The 18,489-nt window shown below is 45.5% G+C and overlaps 1 protein-coding gene across 8 annotated transcripts in view; it reads right to left on the bottom strand.

Annotated features, from left to right (window-relative positions):
- Nucleotides 1–18,489, bottom strand: part of LOC119456428 (sex peptide receptor) — a 441,000-nt gene that overhangs the window by 176,863 nt on the left and 245,648 nt on the right. For 3 of the 8 annotated variants that reach the window (XM_049669832.1, XM_049669837.1, XM_037718162.2), the window contains exon 2: nucleotides 128–209. The exons of the other annotated variants lie outside the window; for them this stretch is intronic. The gene's annotated coding sequence lies outside the window, so the exon portion shown is untranslated. The remainder of the gene's footprint in view (nucleotides 1–127; nucleotides 210–18,489) is intronic. 8 annotated transcript variants of the gene reach the window in all.

Raw genomic sequence — 18,489 nt, 5'->3', positions numbered from 1 at the left:
CCCACCTCAATTTAAACGTAGTGCAAATTGTACGTACTTTAATGGTTGTTTTTTAGTAAAGGGGTGTTTCACAGCTTTCTACATCGCTTTCCAATACAGTCCTTTAGGAACAAGAAAAATATCTTACCAACGCTCAGGGCATCGCACGGAGATAGGGTACAACGCCAAACAGATGTGTTGACCAGTCGGAAGAAACCTTTAGGTTGCAACTGTAAAGAAATAACGCAAAGAGTGTCAGCTGTAGTGCCACGGTACGGAGAGCAGAAAGCATTGCCTTCGTTGTTGTTAGTCGCAGTATGTGTAAGATCGTTGAAATATTCACCGCGGTTAAAAGGATGAAGTGCCACAGATGGCTATAGTACGTTTGAGACGCGGCGCTATATTTATACCTAAAAAAAAAAGAAAAACGCGCTTCGACAGGGGATGTCTAGTAAGGCAAGTACTGAGCGACTAAGCGCTTAAGTAGCACTGCTCAGGTAACGCTCATGAGACAACTCTCAAGCCCACACGGCATGAGAGCGATTTTGTGCGCGACGGCGACGAGCGACGGCTTCGCGCGACGAAACGGGCTGTCGCGCGAACAGATCGCTCGGTCTTGTCGCTCGATCGCTCGATTCTAGAAATCTAGAATTCGTCGCTCGTCACCCGGAAGTGCTATGAGTGACTAGCGAATAGCGCGAAGCCAGAACGGGAGGTGCATCAGTCAAGTACTACCGATTGTCGCACGGCACGAGCAAACGACTAAATTTTGATACGTACAAGGTTAGGAACCTAGTGCAAGACCTTCAGAAATATTTATGCTGCTCTTTAAAGTAAACACACCAACTTAAATAATAAATAACGCGTCACGCCAGTTTTGGCGCGCATTTTCTGCCCTCATACCGGCAACACCGAAGAAACGTCGCTCAGACTCGTCGCTCGCATGTGGTACGACTTGTAGGCGACGAGTGAGAGCGACAGCCATCTCCGTCGCGTCGCTTGTCGCTGTCACGCGCACGATGGCGTGCATGCGGTTTGTACTTCATGCACTCACACTAAAACCTGAAATAGTACGGACACGTTGCGCACTTGCACATGTTTCATCATTCACTTGACGTCAGCCATGCACACATTGTAACGCCTACATCATTTGGCTTCTTTTCTGGTGACCGTTTTTCACCAGATAACTGTTATCAAGTATCGTTAGCGCCTACTGTATGCGTAAGTGTTTTAATGATGTCGCATATTCTGTATCGAAACTATCTTGTCTAATCAAATTGCGCATGCGAGATCAATAAAGAATGTCTTCAATGAAGAGAAAAAAAAGAAAACGTTCATAGCGATGCTGGTTGCACTCGTGTTTCAGTGGTTCACTATTGTGCATGTTTTGGTGACTGGAGGGTCAGAGTGGAAGGGGGTGGGGGTATTCGCCACTTGATATCAAGATGGCCAGCTTTCTGCTTCTCGAGAGACTTTGTCTTTTGCGCTGGTTCCTTTACCTCTGGCTACGAGCATGTTGGCCTCATCAAGTATGATATTGCAGCGAAGCTTTAAACAATTCTGAGGTTTTGTCGTAGTAGGCGACTCCAGATTAATTTTTACCATCTGGGGTTCTGGAGAATGCACCTAATGCAGGGTGCATTGGCGTTCTTGCCTATCGCCCCCATCTAAATGCGGCCACAATCGAATCCCTGCCCTCGCCCTCAGCAACGTAACGCTGTAACCAGTGAGTCATTACGGCAGCATAGCGAAGCTGTCTTTGACTACTTGCTTATCTGCGTGTTTTTTTTTTTTCTCATTTATTTCTGACATTACTTGTTCGAAATGCCTCGTAAGGCCTTGTAAATGCCACTGGGTATATAGTCGGTAGAATCACGACAACATTCGTATGTAGTCTGTAAGAAGAGCTTTCTGTACATGAGTATGTAATATGTAAAAGCATATCTAAAGTGACAGGTACAAGGACTAACGATAAGTGATAGTGACAACCGAATCACCAAGAACAGCCCGTGAGAGTAAGCGGGAATACACATCACATAATGACTTTGGGATATGGGCACATAATAGTTAAAAGACGATGACATAATCAAAATATCAAGCTTAGTGGAAAAAGTTCACCTAAACAGCTCCGAGCCTAAATTTGAAATATCAGGAATGCAACGGACAGTTGCGCCGTCGAGAAATCGGTGCAGTGCACGCTATATAAAACCAGAAAATGGCACGCTCTAAGATAATTGCAAATTTTCTGATATCTCTATAGCTTCCATTCCCAACAAATATGAAATTGAGGACGACAACAAAGTGGAAAAGCACAATCAAAGCGCATGTGGCCGCATCTGGTATAAAAATTAGAGGTACTCTAAACACGCGAAGAAACTGGGAAGAACCTAGTCGCGGGCTTTGATGTGCTTCGGACATGACCAGGAGAAAACAGTGCTTTAAAATTGATAACAATAACATCTAACTATAGCGACAAGAAAATTGAGATTCGCGGTAGTTTGTACGACATTCAATTGTTAGACAAATTTTGTTTAGCAGTACTGGTGAATTAACACGATCACTAACACTGGTGCAGTGAAGAAAGCGATGTAGCCGGCGTATCTTCCGGGGTCGGAACATAAATATAATAAGATTTTTTTTTGAATTTGGGCTCTGTAGCTCCCATTTATTGGTTGTGGGTTTAAAAACCTTATTTGAGAGTCGCTCTGGTTGACAACGTAATAAATTAGTCGCGTTTTGCGTTCAGACACGCAAATCCGAACTAATCGCGAAATAAGAAAGTGTGACTACAATTATAAAACTTCACTAAGGTGTAAGTAAGCATTTATTTATCATAAAAGAAAGAAAAAGAAAAGACAGAGATTTAGGGAGGAAATAAATGACTACAGACCTTTTTGGCTAATAAAGGGTGAAGAAGTAAATGTGCATATTCCAAAGCAAATCGCAAGTGATCTATCCTTAAGAGTCGGTGAAAATGTTTTTATAAGCTAAATAGCAAAGCCGCATTACCAGGTGAAAAGGTAGCGCACGGAACGGCCGAAAAGAGGAACTAAGAATGCCACATGACTGTCAACTGGAAGTGCCGTGTCAATCCACGATGCCCTATTTGTGTAGTGACGTCGTCGTCAAGTTCGACGTGCCGAGCTCTCCTTAAAACTCGTCAAGATTTGGAGCGATGGCTGGCACGTCATACGTTCTAGACACTAAACATTCACTCACATTGAAAAAACGAAGAGGACAAATTCTCAACACAATTACTAATATGTCGATCACCAGGTCTATACATAAGTATTGCATCACTGTATCACCACAAAAATAAAAGTAAAATAAAGGGCGGGAGGGGGGGTGGGGAGGAAATCAAGATCAGCTTTTCCTAGAACTGAGAATAGTGTCACTGTCTTGCCAGCCCTGTTCATATGTTGTCATGAATAAAGCCTAAGAGTGGCGATTAAAAGACAAAATTTTAAACTGACGCAGAGAAAGCGATACGTGTAAGACTAAGAGAGGGGGGTAAAAAGAAAGTGCACCGTCAGAACCTGACTAAGGCTATGCTTTTTCAAGATGGCAGGCCACTCTCTCGCTGACTGCATTATTTCTTTTTCTTTCATGCCAAAGTGCGAGACAGTACGCGCCTAGAAAAAAAAAAAAAACTGAAAGAAGCAGCCATGCCTCAACGTCACCGGCAGTCTCAAAATGGAGTGCCTTCGGTTGAAGAGGTCGACATCTAGGGGCAGCCGGGCACGACAGGGGCAGGCAAGCGCGGGGTAATCTCTCTCCCTCTCTCTGCTTAGAACAGTGCAGTGAAGCGAAGCCTAGACCCGGCACAAGTCATTCAGGAGCCGCGTTTGTGAAAAGTTCCCATTGCTTTCATTTCCGTGTCCTGCTTGCGTGTTCAGTACCGTATAGCTAGCCTGTCGTTATGCCGCGGTCATGTGAACAACCATTATAGCATGCGAACGTCTTTGTGCAGGCGCCTGACGCTGCCTCTAGCTTCCTAAATGGTGCACAGATTTAACGACATCATTCGTGGTACTGCATCGCCTACGCAATATGTGCTCCCCGCAGCCCACGTTGGAATAAAAGCAAGTAATGTACGTATATGGCGCTATTCCTTTCAGCGCTGCACATGGAGCTAACTGTATCTTCTTCCTCGCTAACGAAGTGAAACGTCGTGAAAAGTAAGGCTGACGCGTTAGCCACGGCTAAAAGTGGACACGTAACTGCAACGTATTTCTACGCCGAGTATTGCTACTTATAGACGTAATTTTCAGTAATGGCAGAACGTCTGAATCGACGTAAACTATCATCGGGTATAAAATACAAAAACGAGAACACTCATTTTTTCACAGTCGGCGTCAGAAAGCTGCCTGCTGCTAATCACTTGCGGTAGCTTAACTTGGAGGAGGGTAACCGCAGTTGAATACAAGCCATCCTCCTATATCAGATTCTGGCCTGGATTCCCTGATTTAGGAAATGCAAGATCAACCTAGGCCCGAAGGCCAGTTTATGATTTTTGTTTAATACAGACGCTTTTACTACCACCACCAACTAAGGCAAATTAAACTGAGCATTTTACCGCTGAAGAACGGTTCTTGTTTCATTTTTATTATATTGTAGCGATTCATTGAAAGCTTGCAGACGGAAAAACTGCACATCAGTAGTTGGCTTAAGCTGGTTCGCGTATTTGATTACGTAAATGTGCTTGTAACGGCATTTTGAAATCATTATCCTGCGTGACTTGTACACAAAGAGAGAAAGGAAGCAAGGATAGGAAATGCAGGGAGGTCAACCAGGCGAGCATCTCGTCTACTACGCTATAGCTTCCTTGCCTTCCCTTTTCCCCAGTGCCGAGTAGCCGACTAGGGCGCACTGGCTCAGGTCGACCTCTCTTGTCGTTCCTATCAATAAGAAATCTGTCTATTGTAAGGAAAAGAGGGAAAAGAAATAGGAAAAAAGTGAGGGAGTGAGTACTTCGCGGTCAACGTGAGATGCACACAAGGACTATAAATCGTCCCTCATGGCTAATATGCCTTGTATGTATAGCACACACACATGCACGCACATACAAGCACGAGCACGCACACACACACATACACAGACAGACATACAGACATGAGAAACTGACAAACCCTGAGAAATAGTCCATTGGCATGATAGGCGTCTAAACACGGCACTCTAGAGTGGGTGGTTCAGTTCACTTTCCCGCTTCCACAGTGCTGCCTTGTTTTGTTAGGCAGACAGCAGCCTCCTCACGAGCCCCACGAGACCTTCGTACGCGGCCATCTTCGAAGCGCAAAAAGAACAGCGCAGAAGAGGGCAGCACCATTCCACTTTCCAGGAGCGCTCTGTCAGCGCAGAGAAGCTTTGAGCGAACCCTCTCGCGAGCGCGTGTCAAGTTTGGTGCGGCCTGCTCGTGGACGGGCCTGGCGGAGGCAGAGAGGTGTTGGGGGGCTGGAGAGGTGCAGTTTTTGTGGTCGATATGGGCGGCGCGTGGCTTGTAGGGGCCCTGGCTGACAGATTATCAAGAAGGCTCGCAGCATCCTACTCACCAGCGTCAACGCCTCCGTCCTACAGAAAAAAAATGGGAGAGTTACGATTCAGGAAGAAGAAGCGCTGCTGTTTTCCTTCCGGCATGAACGTGCACCCGCTTTTCGAGTGCAGCGTGATCTCTAGCTGCTGCTGATGCTGCTTCGCTGGCACCACGACCTAGAAATATGATGAGGCACGACGTCAGATTCCTTCGAAATAAGGAGATACTTAAAAGTCAGTTTAATACATGTTACTTCATTCCGGGTCTATAGCGTACAAAGGTGACGTGGGTGCGGCTGCGTGGGTTTGTTTTAAGCGCCGAGTGCTTTAACTGTGCGTTGCCTATGTTTGATAGAGTAATGTCACGTTGAATTTTGAGCTGATACATCTAGAATGAGAAATGTCAAATACACGGGAGGAGTCGAACTCATGCCACGCCGGTAATGTGCCATTAGTATCCAAGCGCGCTGTGACTAAGCTATCCCGCACCATCTCACCTGAAGTAACATACCAGGCCTGTCGCTTGGTTAACTTATCCAGATTTTATTAAACTTTTTCCTTCTCTTACTAAGCTGTAGCAAAACATTTAATTTTATTTCCAGCTCTGCATTGGGCTATCCCATGGGTGAATGTAGAGAGAGAGAGAGAGAGAGAGAGAGAGCGAAGACAAGAGGTGGGAGGCAGAGAGGTAAACCAGAATAATTGTCCCGTTAGCTACTCTTCACAGGGGAATGGGGTAAGGGCAGAAAAGATGGTGAAAGAATTGAAGAAAGAAAACAAAAGAAACGCCTCAGTTCACACACAATGGTTTTTCAATCAGTCCTGCTGCTTTTAAAAAGTGCACTAGCACGTTTAAAGCAGTTGCGGAGAGCTTTAAAACAGTCTCAGTGTTCATGTTGGAGCGACACAGTTGTTGAACCTAAACTACAACATAAAAAAGGCATAACCTAAATGCAAAAAAAGACAACATGGAGTCACTGCAGACAGTCGGAGAATAACACAGCGCGGATATTATCTACAGAATTATCTACAGTAGGTGAGTTAAGCACAGCATGAGGCATTACGCTTCATTCTGTAATGAAGATGGAAAAAAATAAAGCGTTCATTTTGCAATAAATGGGAGGACAGAAACATTCTCATAGTGGTATTTGCGCGAGACTTTCGCGCGCCATGAATACTGAGAGAAGTGGCTTCTGTGCTTCTGTTGGGGATGCGATATTCTAGAGCACGAAGACGATGTTGAGCACATCATAATGGAGAAGTTGTGCTTGACAAGATTGCGGTGACAGTCGACAACCGTCGCAGAAAATTTTTGCCGAGCCGAAGGAATTCCTTAAGACTGATTTTTTTTTTTTAAAGTTAGAACCGAAGGTTCTTATGTCCAGAAGCTGCCCACTCTACTGTGAGTGAAGCCACAGTGGAGAGATTAATGATAATTTTGACCAACGGCATCCGTATTTGACCCCCCCCCCCCTTTATTTATTTAACTGCAATGTTCTTTTAGAATCATTTCCGACACATAGTCGTCAATCAGAGCGGCAGCAGTGACACTGCACGCAAACCCGTGACGAGAGGGGAAAAGCAATTAAGCAGCAAAGGATAATTCATATTCTGAACTCTGAGTTGGTTTAGCCTGCACGAAGATCGATTTACAAGAACTTTTTTTTTTTTTTACGACTCAATGGGAATGCGGTCAATGAGGATGTCCATATAGATTGTTCGGTCATCGCCTAATTTGTTGTACAGCAGGCACAACGTCGCGGATATATATATATATATATATATATATATATATTGTCACGTAGTAGTGACGCTGAAGTAAACAGTCGTAAAACTGTGTATGACGAAACTGATTCTTTATTGGGCGAACCTGTGCCCACAAAAGCAAGCTACACTCGAAGCACAACGAAAGCGGCGAACACAGTCGGCGATCGTCGAAATCTGATGAGCGGCGAAACGCGTCGGCTTTTACACCTGAGTCATCGAAGGTTCCAGATTAATCCCTGATGCCCGCGGGTCTTGCAGAATGTTCTAGACAATTCGCGTCGGTCATACAATCAGATATCATAAGCGTCGGTGAAAACAAGCAACGGAAAGAAGCATCGATAACGTTCTAGAAACTGCCGATACAGGCGCATCCTGCACCGAGCGATAACGTTTAACATTTTTTAGCCGGTGGAAAGCGGCCACCGGTGAAAGATAAACATGTATACGTGTCAATATAGAAAGCACATGAGACAACACACTACGCTAACATCCAAAAACTCTTTTGTCATCTTTTCCCGCCATCTGTTGCTGTAAGTTAGTGCTGTGAATTGTCTAATGTTCGTGTCGTAGTGCCTGCGCTACAACAAATTGTCCGGAACACGGTCGCCGCGTCCGGCAATGTAACCCGCGATCTTTTGTCAAGCCACAGAATGTCGCAGCCGTTGGGCAACTTTGGTGGGTGCACGTTAGTTTAGTATATGTGTATTTAGTGGCGTGATACGTATAAATGTTAAAAGTATTACGTAAATTCCCCTAACAAACTTTGGAAGGCTCTTACGGCACAATCTAGTTGTTTTCCCCGATATGCGCTCGATATTATCTGGCAGCTACATGTACGTACGCAAGCAGAGAACATACAGAGCGCCTATTAGCTGGCGTGCTCGCACGTTACATCTTGAGATGCACCCCATCGTTGCCCGTCAGTCTTGTGAACTTTAAAGGAACACAAACGTTCAACCGGCGTCGCAGTTTCTTGACTTATGGAAAGTGAGAAACCCTTAATGTTTTACGAACGCCAACAGAGGAATATTTTCGCATTCCAAGGCGTACAAGTTAAAGGTTACCGCAAAGGCGTCCGAGGTTTTGTTTTGAGGCTTAGCGTTGACCGGCTAAGGGGACGCGTTTCTGGCTGGCAAACATCCTAAGGAACTAGACAAACAGGAACAAGGACGACGTCAGTTAGCGAGGTATCGGCTACCATCTGGCGAACTTTATTGAAACCAGGATATTAATGGCTAAGAAAGTTTAACGAACTAAAGCAAGGACGAAAAAAAAAAGGAAACAGGCAAAACAAGAAGCGTCGCAAAGGTGACTGTCGGAGGACAAACATTCAAAATACTTTGTTTACAGTGTTATAAGATTTGAAATCAATATATGGCGCACATCTCTGTGTTCTTTTTTTTTCATAACCCATGGACTTTTATTTACAGTGTTTCTTAATTTCATTACATTTCTTTTTAGTTTTGTGAGCTATGATTTTAGGACAGTCGGCGCTATCAGTGGCCACATTTCCTATATTTCACAACTAAAAAAGAAATATAGATTTCATTGGCGTCCTTGCAGCATCGGCTATAACACAGGAACAAGTAGCAGCAGCTACACCAAAGGGGCCACTCAAATAAGCACTTTTGGGAGCACAGCGTCGGCAACACCTTTGACCATATTCTCCCGTCATTTGCCTTTTCCCGTGAACCATGTCGCGTACTCAGCTCCGCACACACATCTGCACACAACCACATTACGTCACTCATTCTTTCCCCGCTCTCAGCCAATCACTTTTGTGTCCTGCTGCCCGAGTCTCACGGACGTGTCGACAAAGTATGTGAGTTCCCTTGTGGAACGCACCACTCCACGACCTGGGGCCTGGACCTATGAATATTCTTCGCGTATTGACCAATGTATTTATGTACTAATATTGAGAAACCTTGGCAACCTTTGTCGTCAGGTTTTCGCACAAATGATCGTCATAACAGCAGATATATTACATGAGTTGCATGGGAGGTGCTAATCAAGTAAATTTCTCTCTATCCAAAATTGTATTGCTTTGAACCATCTGTTGGCGCTCTCCAAAAAACGGGTAGACAGCCCTACACATCTCGGGTCTTTTCGTTCGCAAATGCTCTTTGCCTTTGCTAATAATAAGTCCAACATGACGACAGTTACTGTCATCGGTTTTTACGAATACTTCAAACTTAAGATTTGTCGGACACATGCCCCGATTCTTAAAGATTTCAATGTCCGCGCTGTAGCTGAAAATGTCGTGTTATTCACAATCTTTGTTTTTATTTTTTGTTTCTATAACACATCCCTGCCCCATCTTTCCGCCTCAATCCCTGCTCATTTTCAGTGCATTTCTTTTCACGCGACTCATATGAGTTCTGGCAGTGCTCTTCAGTAACACAGAAAAAAAGAACGTTTTTTAAATGACTAATACGCCCGTCTACGATACACTGAAGTTATCTTCGTTAATGTATTGAAATGCTCTAAACCAAAGTAGGTTTTGTCCAGCTCACCACTGCGGAAAACAGATAGTTCAGGTTGAAAAAACATTCTTTTGTTCACTTGGCTGCCTACTCGTGCGTAGCGAGTGAGAAGAGCGATAAAATAATGTTAGTCCGAATAGCACTAGCACTGGCTTGTGATTTTCTGAAGCGAAAGTTCTATACTTTCAACGTGACCTAACTGAAAAAAAAAAACAAGAAAATAACAATAGGTTAGAATGCTGTTTTATCATTTTCTCACCAGCCTGAGAAACCGACATTCCACATCGGAACTTTTCGCTTCAGTGACTGCGTGCGTTCATGATGTTTTCTTTTATCTTTTCTTCTTCTTCAAACAAAACACTGACCAAGTCTGGTACTAAAGATATTAGGCGATAGGCAACGCTATCCTTTCCTTTTCTTGAAGGTTTTTGTAAAAACGCTCCGCAAAGTACGGGAAGCTATTTCGTTTTGTTTTCGTCTTACAAGCTATTCGCTTTTCAGCAAGTTCGTCTAACTTCCTCCCTAACTTTAGCTCCGATTTTAATAGCCAAGTTAGACAACGAAAGTCATTTTGTTTTTATTATCAGTAGAAATGTGTTCCCGATAGGAACTGTAAGCCCAACGGTTTTCTTTATATTTTCAGGAAATTAGTCACGGGGCTAGGTGCAGATTTATCGCAACTTCGCAGGCGACGCAAGTTGGGGGATGTTATTTTCCTGGATAGGGAAGAATTGAAATTTTGAAGAAAGCTAATCCTTCAAGCAAGACCCCACTTACTTTCCTTTAAGAATCAGCCAACATCAAAAAGCAATCATGTTCCAAAAGCCACGAACAAAGAAAAATTTTCTTAACATATACCACAATAACAAAAAGCGTACCCACTCGAGCAGTGTCGTGGCAACGTTCCTCACGCACAGAAAGCACAAAATGACAAACTAAACATTGCAACAAAAAAGAAACAATTAAAGAATAAAAGAAAATGTGGGACATCTTCAGTGTGCTGCCACCGGAATGATGGTGATCTGTTTCCAACGCAGAAGGAATCCGCCGGGTAGCTTTCAGTCATCAGATGGACGATTATTTTCGCCGCTCTGGCTGTTCGCAGGACTTCCACAACAGTGGAATCCATCCGGTCTGCGCTATGTCATACTTTGTTTCCGCTTCAGTTCTCGTCTCCTTCCACCCCTTTTGTTTTGTCTTGTTTTCCTGGGACACCAGAAGCGAGCAATTTCACATTTCCGCGCAGTGATGCCGAAAGAAGCGGCCGAATTCCAGTCGCCCACGGATAAGTCCTCCGAAACGCCAGAGATGCGGATTCCATTGACCTGCTCATCGTCAAGATAAAGACAGTTATGAGCCAAGTTGCTTTACCCATACACAATCGTCCCACCACAACCACCCTCACCCTATACAACAGGAAAACAAGGAAGATGAAGTAGGAGCGAAAAATGCGTAGAACAGCCTGAGACAACAATTACTCATTGCTGACCCAGCAAGTTCACGTGCACCGAGGAATGGTCACTATCGCAAAATATATTACATTGTTGCGGATAACATCGGCGTTCCAGTGAAGGCGACCAAATGTCTCGAGCGAGCGAACGTTCGTAGCGTGAAAAATAATGCACGAGGCAATTTCAGCTGCAACGTTTTGGCCACAACAGCAGATTTCCTCAGCCTTCCTGACAAATGGCCCTTTAGTAAGTGTGGCCCTCTAGTACGCCGCATGCACTCAGCGCAAGAACAACTTTGCACCCCATAGGGCCATTTGTGACAGTTTGGACGGTATTATTTTGTAGTTCTGGTATGCTTCTTTTTTTTTGTAGGTTTAACGCTAATTCAGAGAAATGCATTGGTGTTGTAGTTACTTTCCTAAGAAAACGTCGTTTTATGCATTGAAGCCCAAAAGTAACTGGAACGCCAACGCATTTCTCTGCAAAGGTCGGGAATTAATCTCCAAACTGGTCTCATCCTGAGAATTCTTCCCAGGGGGATCCGCCTTGGGAACTCCACGGATAGAATTTGTGAATTGCAATATGGGCTATAAGGTAATTAGTTAAAACCTAATTAGTTAATTTTTGTTCAATATTCGATATGCATTTCAAGTTTTTGCAAGTAATGTCCGCCTCTTCGAGTAGACCAGCTCATGAACTAGAATTGTGCTATGTGCCACAGGCAACCTTCAAATATTTTTGAAAGTGTTGGTTGAAACACCCTGAAAGTACCTAGAAATTACTTGCTCTGCGCGTTTTTATTGTTTTTGTTACTACTTAGCAGGTCGCATTTTAGTGACCCTATGTTCCATAAACACTGTGAATCAATGACACGCAATTATAAAGGGTAACGCATGTATTCATATAGAAAGAGGGAGATATGTCATTAATTAAAAGTGGAGAACATTGGCTATAGTTGCAGGTCTGATTTGATACAGGAGTAGGGTGAAAAATGAAACGACAAATACAATAGTGTGGATGCACACGTGTGAAATCACACACACGCACGCGCACGCGCGCACACACACGCACACACATACACACGCACACACGCACGCACGCACGCTCATAGCTGATGCACGCAAAGCCAATGCGCTCAACAGTTCATATGCGATTTGATGAAGTCAAAGCCCGCCTCACGCGGCATAACAATCATCCTCATCGGAAAGCGCTCACTGTGTCTCTCTGTTCAGTTTGCAAATACGCATGGTTTGCACATTCAGTCAGCTCTGCACAATGCGCCTTTTTTTCAAAGCACATCCTTGCTGCGGGTTTTGCTCCTCACTGTCCCCAGAGCACGGCTTATCAATACAAACAACAACCACCATGCCGCATTTCTACACTAAGGGAGTCTGATGCAGGACCGTAGGGGGAAAAGGGATGCGCGAGTGTATGTATGTCGATTGGGCGAAAGGCGGTGTGTGTGCGCGTGTCTCGCAGACGTGAGTCAGCACTTTGCTTCAGCCATGGGCACCGCCAGTCTCCGACCATGAGGACGCACGTCTGCCTTCAGCGTGGAGTGGTTTCAGACCATCGAGTGCTGCGAGTCGGTCGACGTCGGCGAAACTGACAGGAACGCCCAGAGGGAGCGTCATAAATTACGGGAAGCATTAGTTATCCCCTCTCTGGCGGGCTACAGTGGGATAGAAGCGATTTTCGTTTGACTGGGCATGGTCGCCTTTGCTGAGTCAAGGCGCCTATACTGTTGTCTGAACCGACGTTCGCCTTCAGACTGGCAGACAGGCTCCCCTTATCCCGTATTTTCCTATCATATATATATATATATATATATATATATATATATATATATATATATATATATATATATCGCATGAGTAGTTACATGTACATAAAGGTAGTAAAGGATGAAAATCAAATTCTTGGGTTTTCTGTACCGAAACCCGCATATGATGATGAGGCACGTCCTAGTAGGGACTCCGGATTATTTTTTCCGGATTATTCTTTAACGTACACCCAATGCATGGTACACGGGGCGTTCTTGGATTTCGCCCCCATTGAAAAGCCACCGCTGTGGCCAGGTCCGAATCCTGATCCCACACCCTCGGGCTTCGCAATGGGAAGGATGAGACCCGCCGTGGTTGCTTAGTGGCTATGGTGTTGGGCTGCTAAGCACCAGGTCGCGGGATCGAATCCCGGCCATGGCGGCCGCATATGGATGGGGGCGAAATGCGAAAAAACCGGTGTACTTAAATTTAGGTGCACGTTAAACAACCCCAGGTGGTCCAAATTTCCCGGAGTCTCCCACTACGGTGTGCCTCATGATCAGGTTGTGGTTTTGGCACGTAAAACCCCATAATTTTTTGGGGTGGGGGGGGGGGGGGACGAGGATTAGGCAAAACATAAGGCACGCGAGTAGGAATGCGTACAGGAATTGCTTGTAGAGTGTTCTTTCACTATTTTTGAAAGGCAACAACAGTTTTTGGTAAGAGTAAAATTCTTGGCATTGTCAGATCAGTTTGCTTCCGTCTATCTAACCTAACCGAAAATGTGGGCCAACCCCGAATATAGTCCAGTATAAGTTTCCCGGTGACACGACTCGATGGTGCAGCGTGTTCAAAGGGAAGCCTGAGACAGAAACCCGGCGGCAGTATACACCCCTCAAACTTGACGCATTTGCACTTTTCACGTACGTAGATAATCATCGTAGATGGGTTCTGCCCGAATTTTTTTTTTATTGTCGAAACAAAAATGAACTTGCTTTAAGTGCATTTTTAGAACTGCTTGTTCGGTCATGCTTGCTCCAATCCACCTCCCATCGCCCCCCTCGACTCATTGCGTCTCTCCAGAGGGTGTTTGTGCTCTGGAGCCGTATTTTGTAGCGATTGATTTCATTTGTCATTGTCCTTTTTAGATGCGAAGCACTTTATGGTCGGGGCTATGCCACTCCCTCCCTCCATCCATCCGCCGTGCGGCGTCCACACCCCTACTGCGCATGCGCATCCTCCTCCCTCCTCTCCTTGTCTCATCTCCTCTCCTGTCGCATTCCTCCTCTCCTCTCCGGATTGCGCTACGAATGGCAACACCTGCGGCTCCGCGCGCGATAATGCGAAGCAGCTTAGGTTAGAGGCGCGACGGTAGGCGCTGCATACACCGCTGGGGGGCGCCACTGCAGCTCGCGGTACAATGACGCGCGCGCGCGCTCCGCTTCTCTCATTCTCCTCCCGCAACTACAGTACCGCAACGCTGCGATCAGTGCCACGGACAGCGCCAGCGTCAACGCCAGTGTCAGCGACGTGGACAGCGCCGCGGAGAAGAGGGCTCGAGCCGCTTCCACGAAACGGCAGCGGCGACAGGCCGATCTGAAATCTAAAGGGAACTTGAGTCGACGCCATGGCTGCTTCGCATACTACTCAGGGTTCCCCTACGGGAAGATGGTGTAATTTTTTTATGATCCGACTCACCAAGCTGTCATTCTCGGGGCTATAGCGGCGCCAACATAGTGAGCCCAAGCCGCAGGGCGAAAAGAATGCGAAGTAAAATGGATTGTTACGAAATACAGCACCAGGCCACTTTCCGTGGCATTTTTTTCCATGCGGCGGCAATCAGGGCCTACGTGGGAAACGAACAGAAATATAAATTCACTGCTGTATGCTCATTCATCATCATCATCATCATCATCAGCCTATATTTATGTCCACTGCAGGACGAAGGCCTCTCCCTGCGATCTCCAATTACCCCTGTCTTGCGCTAGCGTATTCCAACTTGCGCCTGCGAATTTCCTAACCTCATCATCCCACCAGACTTTCTGCCGTCCTCGACTGTGCTTCCCTTCTCTTGGTATCCATTCTGTAACCCTAATGGTCCACCGGTTATCCATCCTACGCATTACATGGCCTGCCCAGCTCCATTTCTTCCGCTTAATGTCAACTAGAATATCGTCTACCCCCGTTTGTTCTCTGATCCACACCGCTCTCTTCCTGTCTCTTAACGTTACTCCTAAGATTTTTCGTTCCATTGCTCTTTGTGCGGTCCTTAACTTGTTCTCGAGCTTCTTTGTTAACCTCCAAGTTTCTGCCCCGTATGTTAGCACCGGTAGAATGCAATGATTGTACACTTTTCTTTTCAACGACAGTGGTAAGCTCCCAGTCAGGATTTGGCAATGCCTGCCGTATGCACTCCAACCTAATTTTATTCTTCTGTAAATTTCTTTCTCATGATCAGGGTCCCCTGTGAGTAATTGACCTAGATAAACATATTCCTTTACAGATTCTAGAGGCTGACTGGCGATCCTGAATTCTTGTTCGCTTGCCAGGCTATTGAACATTATCTTTGTCTTCTGCATATTCATATTCAACCCAATTCTTGCACTTTCTCGATGAAGGTCCTCAATCATTTGTTGTAATTCCTCTCCATTGTTGCTCAATAGGACAATGTCATCTGCAAACCGAAGGTTGTTGAGATATTCGCCATCGATCCTCACTCCTAATTCTTCCCAGTCTAAGAGCTTGAATACTTCTTCTAAGCATGCAGTGAATAGCATTGGAGAGATTGTGTCTCCTTGCCTGACCCCTTTCTTGATAGGTATCTTTCTACTATTCTTGTGGAGAACCAAGGTAGCTGTGGAATCCTTGTAGATATTTGCCAAGATATTCACGTATGCCTCCTCCACTCCTTGATTACGCAATGCCTCTATGACTGCTGATATCTCTACTGAATCGAATGCCTTTTCATAATCTATGAAAGCCATATAGAGAGGTTGATTCTACTCCGCAGATTTCTCGATTACCTGATTGATGGCATGGATATGGTCCATCGTAGAATATCCCTTCCTGAAGCCAGCCTGTTCTCTTGGTTGACTGAAGTCAAGTGTTGTCCTGATTCTATTGGAAATTATCTTGGTGAATATTTTATACAATACTGAAAGCAAGCTAATGGGTCTGTAATTCTTCAATTTTTTAACGTCTCCCTTCTTATGGATAAGTATAATGTTGGCGTTCTTCCAGCTCTCTGGTACACTTGAAGTTGTGAGGCATTTCGTATAAAGGGCCGCAAGCTTTTCAAGCATGATATCTCCTCCATCTTTGATTAAATCTACTGTTATTCCATCTTCTCCAGGCGCTTTTCCCCTGGTCATGTCTTTCAAGGCCCTTCTAACTTCATCGCTAGTTATAGAACGAGCTTCTGTATCCGGTTCATCACTATTTCGAATGGAAGAAGCTTGGTTGTTTTGGCTACTGTACAGGTCAGTATAGAATTCTTCTGCTGCTTTTACTATGTCATCGAAATTGCTGATGATATTACTATGCTTATCTTTCAGTGCATACATCTTGCCTTGTCCTATGCCTAGTTTTCTTCTTACTGATTTCATGCTGCATCCATATTTTATGGCTTCCTCAATTTTTCCCACGTTATAATTTCGAATATCCCTTACTTTCTTCTTCTTGATCAGTTTTCACAGTTCAGCGAATTCTATATGATCTCTTGAGTTGGACACTTTCATGTTTTGTCGTTTCTTTATTAGGTCCTTTGTTTCTTGGGAGAGCTTCCCTACAGGTTGCTTTGGTGCTTTACCTCCCACTTCAATTGCTGCTTCTGAGATCAGCCTAGTTACGGTTTCGTTCATTATCTCATGCTCATTACGATGTTCATATTCACTTCCCTACTGAAGAATTCAATCATGAGTTGTCGCCCGAGATTTGACATTTTTTACCACTAATGGCCAAGAACAATATTGTGACCGCTAAAGTAGTAGGCGGAGGAGACGACTGTGACCGCTTTAAAATTAGAAGCAGTACATCCTGCCCATTCTTAAAATGTTTACGAACAGACCAGAGTGTGGACTTGGAGTATGACGCTTACATTTATTAATAGCGAAGCTGTTTAAGCCAGCCGCAAAAAGTGCGCGTTTCACGAAACTATCATCATCAGCATTGGCTCGAGCGTCGTCTTCTTCCGCAGCTGGCTCGTTGGTGGCCCTCGGTTAGCGCTCGTCCTCGGCACGCGATCGTGCCGCTGATCCCACGTTCGTCGTCATCGTCTTCTTCCACAGCTGGCTGCATAGCCGCTAATCATTCCAGCTTGCAATTTCACTTCCCTTCTGTCGTCGTACAGGGAAGCAAAGCTTACACTAGGCCGCGCAAAGCTCGAGACACAACGAAGCTGGCCGATTGATTGCATCTCCTGTTAGTAGCTATAGGTTTAACGTGGCTATGTCGAGGTTGAACTTGGTTGTATCTATGTTGAACTTGGTAGCAGCTAGGTTCGGCCTTGGCTATGCCCGAGTTGAGCTTGGTTATGCCAGGTATCTCTTAGGTTATGACGCAATCGATCGGCCACCTGTGCTGTGTCTCGAGCTTTGCGCGGCCTAGTGCAAGCTTTGCCATTTTTTAACTACATGCTCTAATAAGATTAATTAGGAAAACTGCACATTCTTCGTAGTCTCGGTTGGTGTTCTCAACACCAGAGAATTGAAGCACCGATATTGTTACCAAGCAATGCTCGAGATAACGCTGAGCACAATACAGAAGACGACGACGCTCTCTGATGTCGCACGGACTGGTTTTGCATCTTGTATGCCTTGTATGCCAGCGCACGCATTGTAAATATTTTGTAAATATAATTTACACCTCTCTTTCCGCGTAACATTTTAGTGAAAGGTGCGGGTTCTTCAAGACGCACATCAGATTTACGCAGCGCGCGCTTCTTGGCTGCATCGGCCATGACAGCTCAAGGCGAGAATGCTTCGGTATCGTCGCCACCTACGCCCATGTGCACCGTCATCCTGGTAGAACCGCACGACCCTGGCACCTATTCCGGAATGGTAACACCGACGGTGATGATTGGCTTCAGCTCTACGAACGGGTGAGCGCGAGAACTGGGACCAGACCGTCATGCTCGCTAACCAGGGGGGAGGGTGGAGGGGGGGGGTGGGGTATTCTATAAGAGTCCGCCTAGTGGACTGTCCACTTCGGATGTCGCGATTCGCTCCAGCCGCACGCGCGAGAAGGAGACTGGCTGGCTCCCTCTCGCACGTGCGTCTGCAACTAATGGCGACAGGCGAAGGGTACAGTCCACTAGGTGGACTCTTACAGAATACCCCTTCCCCCCCTGATGTTTTACCTCGCGGGAACGGCACGCACCTGGTTCGAGCCTGGTTCCAGCTGGGGCTTGTACAAACAAAAGCTCACTGATTTGTTTGACAAGCCTGTTGGCCCCCGGCGTGCCGCGCAGAAAGACCTTGCTTGCCGAGTTCAGAGTTGCGCAGAGTCCTATGTGACTTA

Source organism: Dermacentor silvarum, chromosome 6, assembly GCF_013339745.2.
Source record: "Dermacentor silvarum isolate Dsil-2018 chromosome 6, BIME_Dsil_1.4, whole genome shotgun sequence".
In the NCBI taxonomy this organism is placed as follows: Eukaryota; Metazoa; Arthropoda; class Arachnida; order Ixodida; family Ixodidae; genus Dermacentor; species Dermacentor silvarum.
The sequence above is the reverse complement of the archived record's forward strand: the minus strand, read 5'-3'. Positions and strand labels throughout refer to the sequence as shown.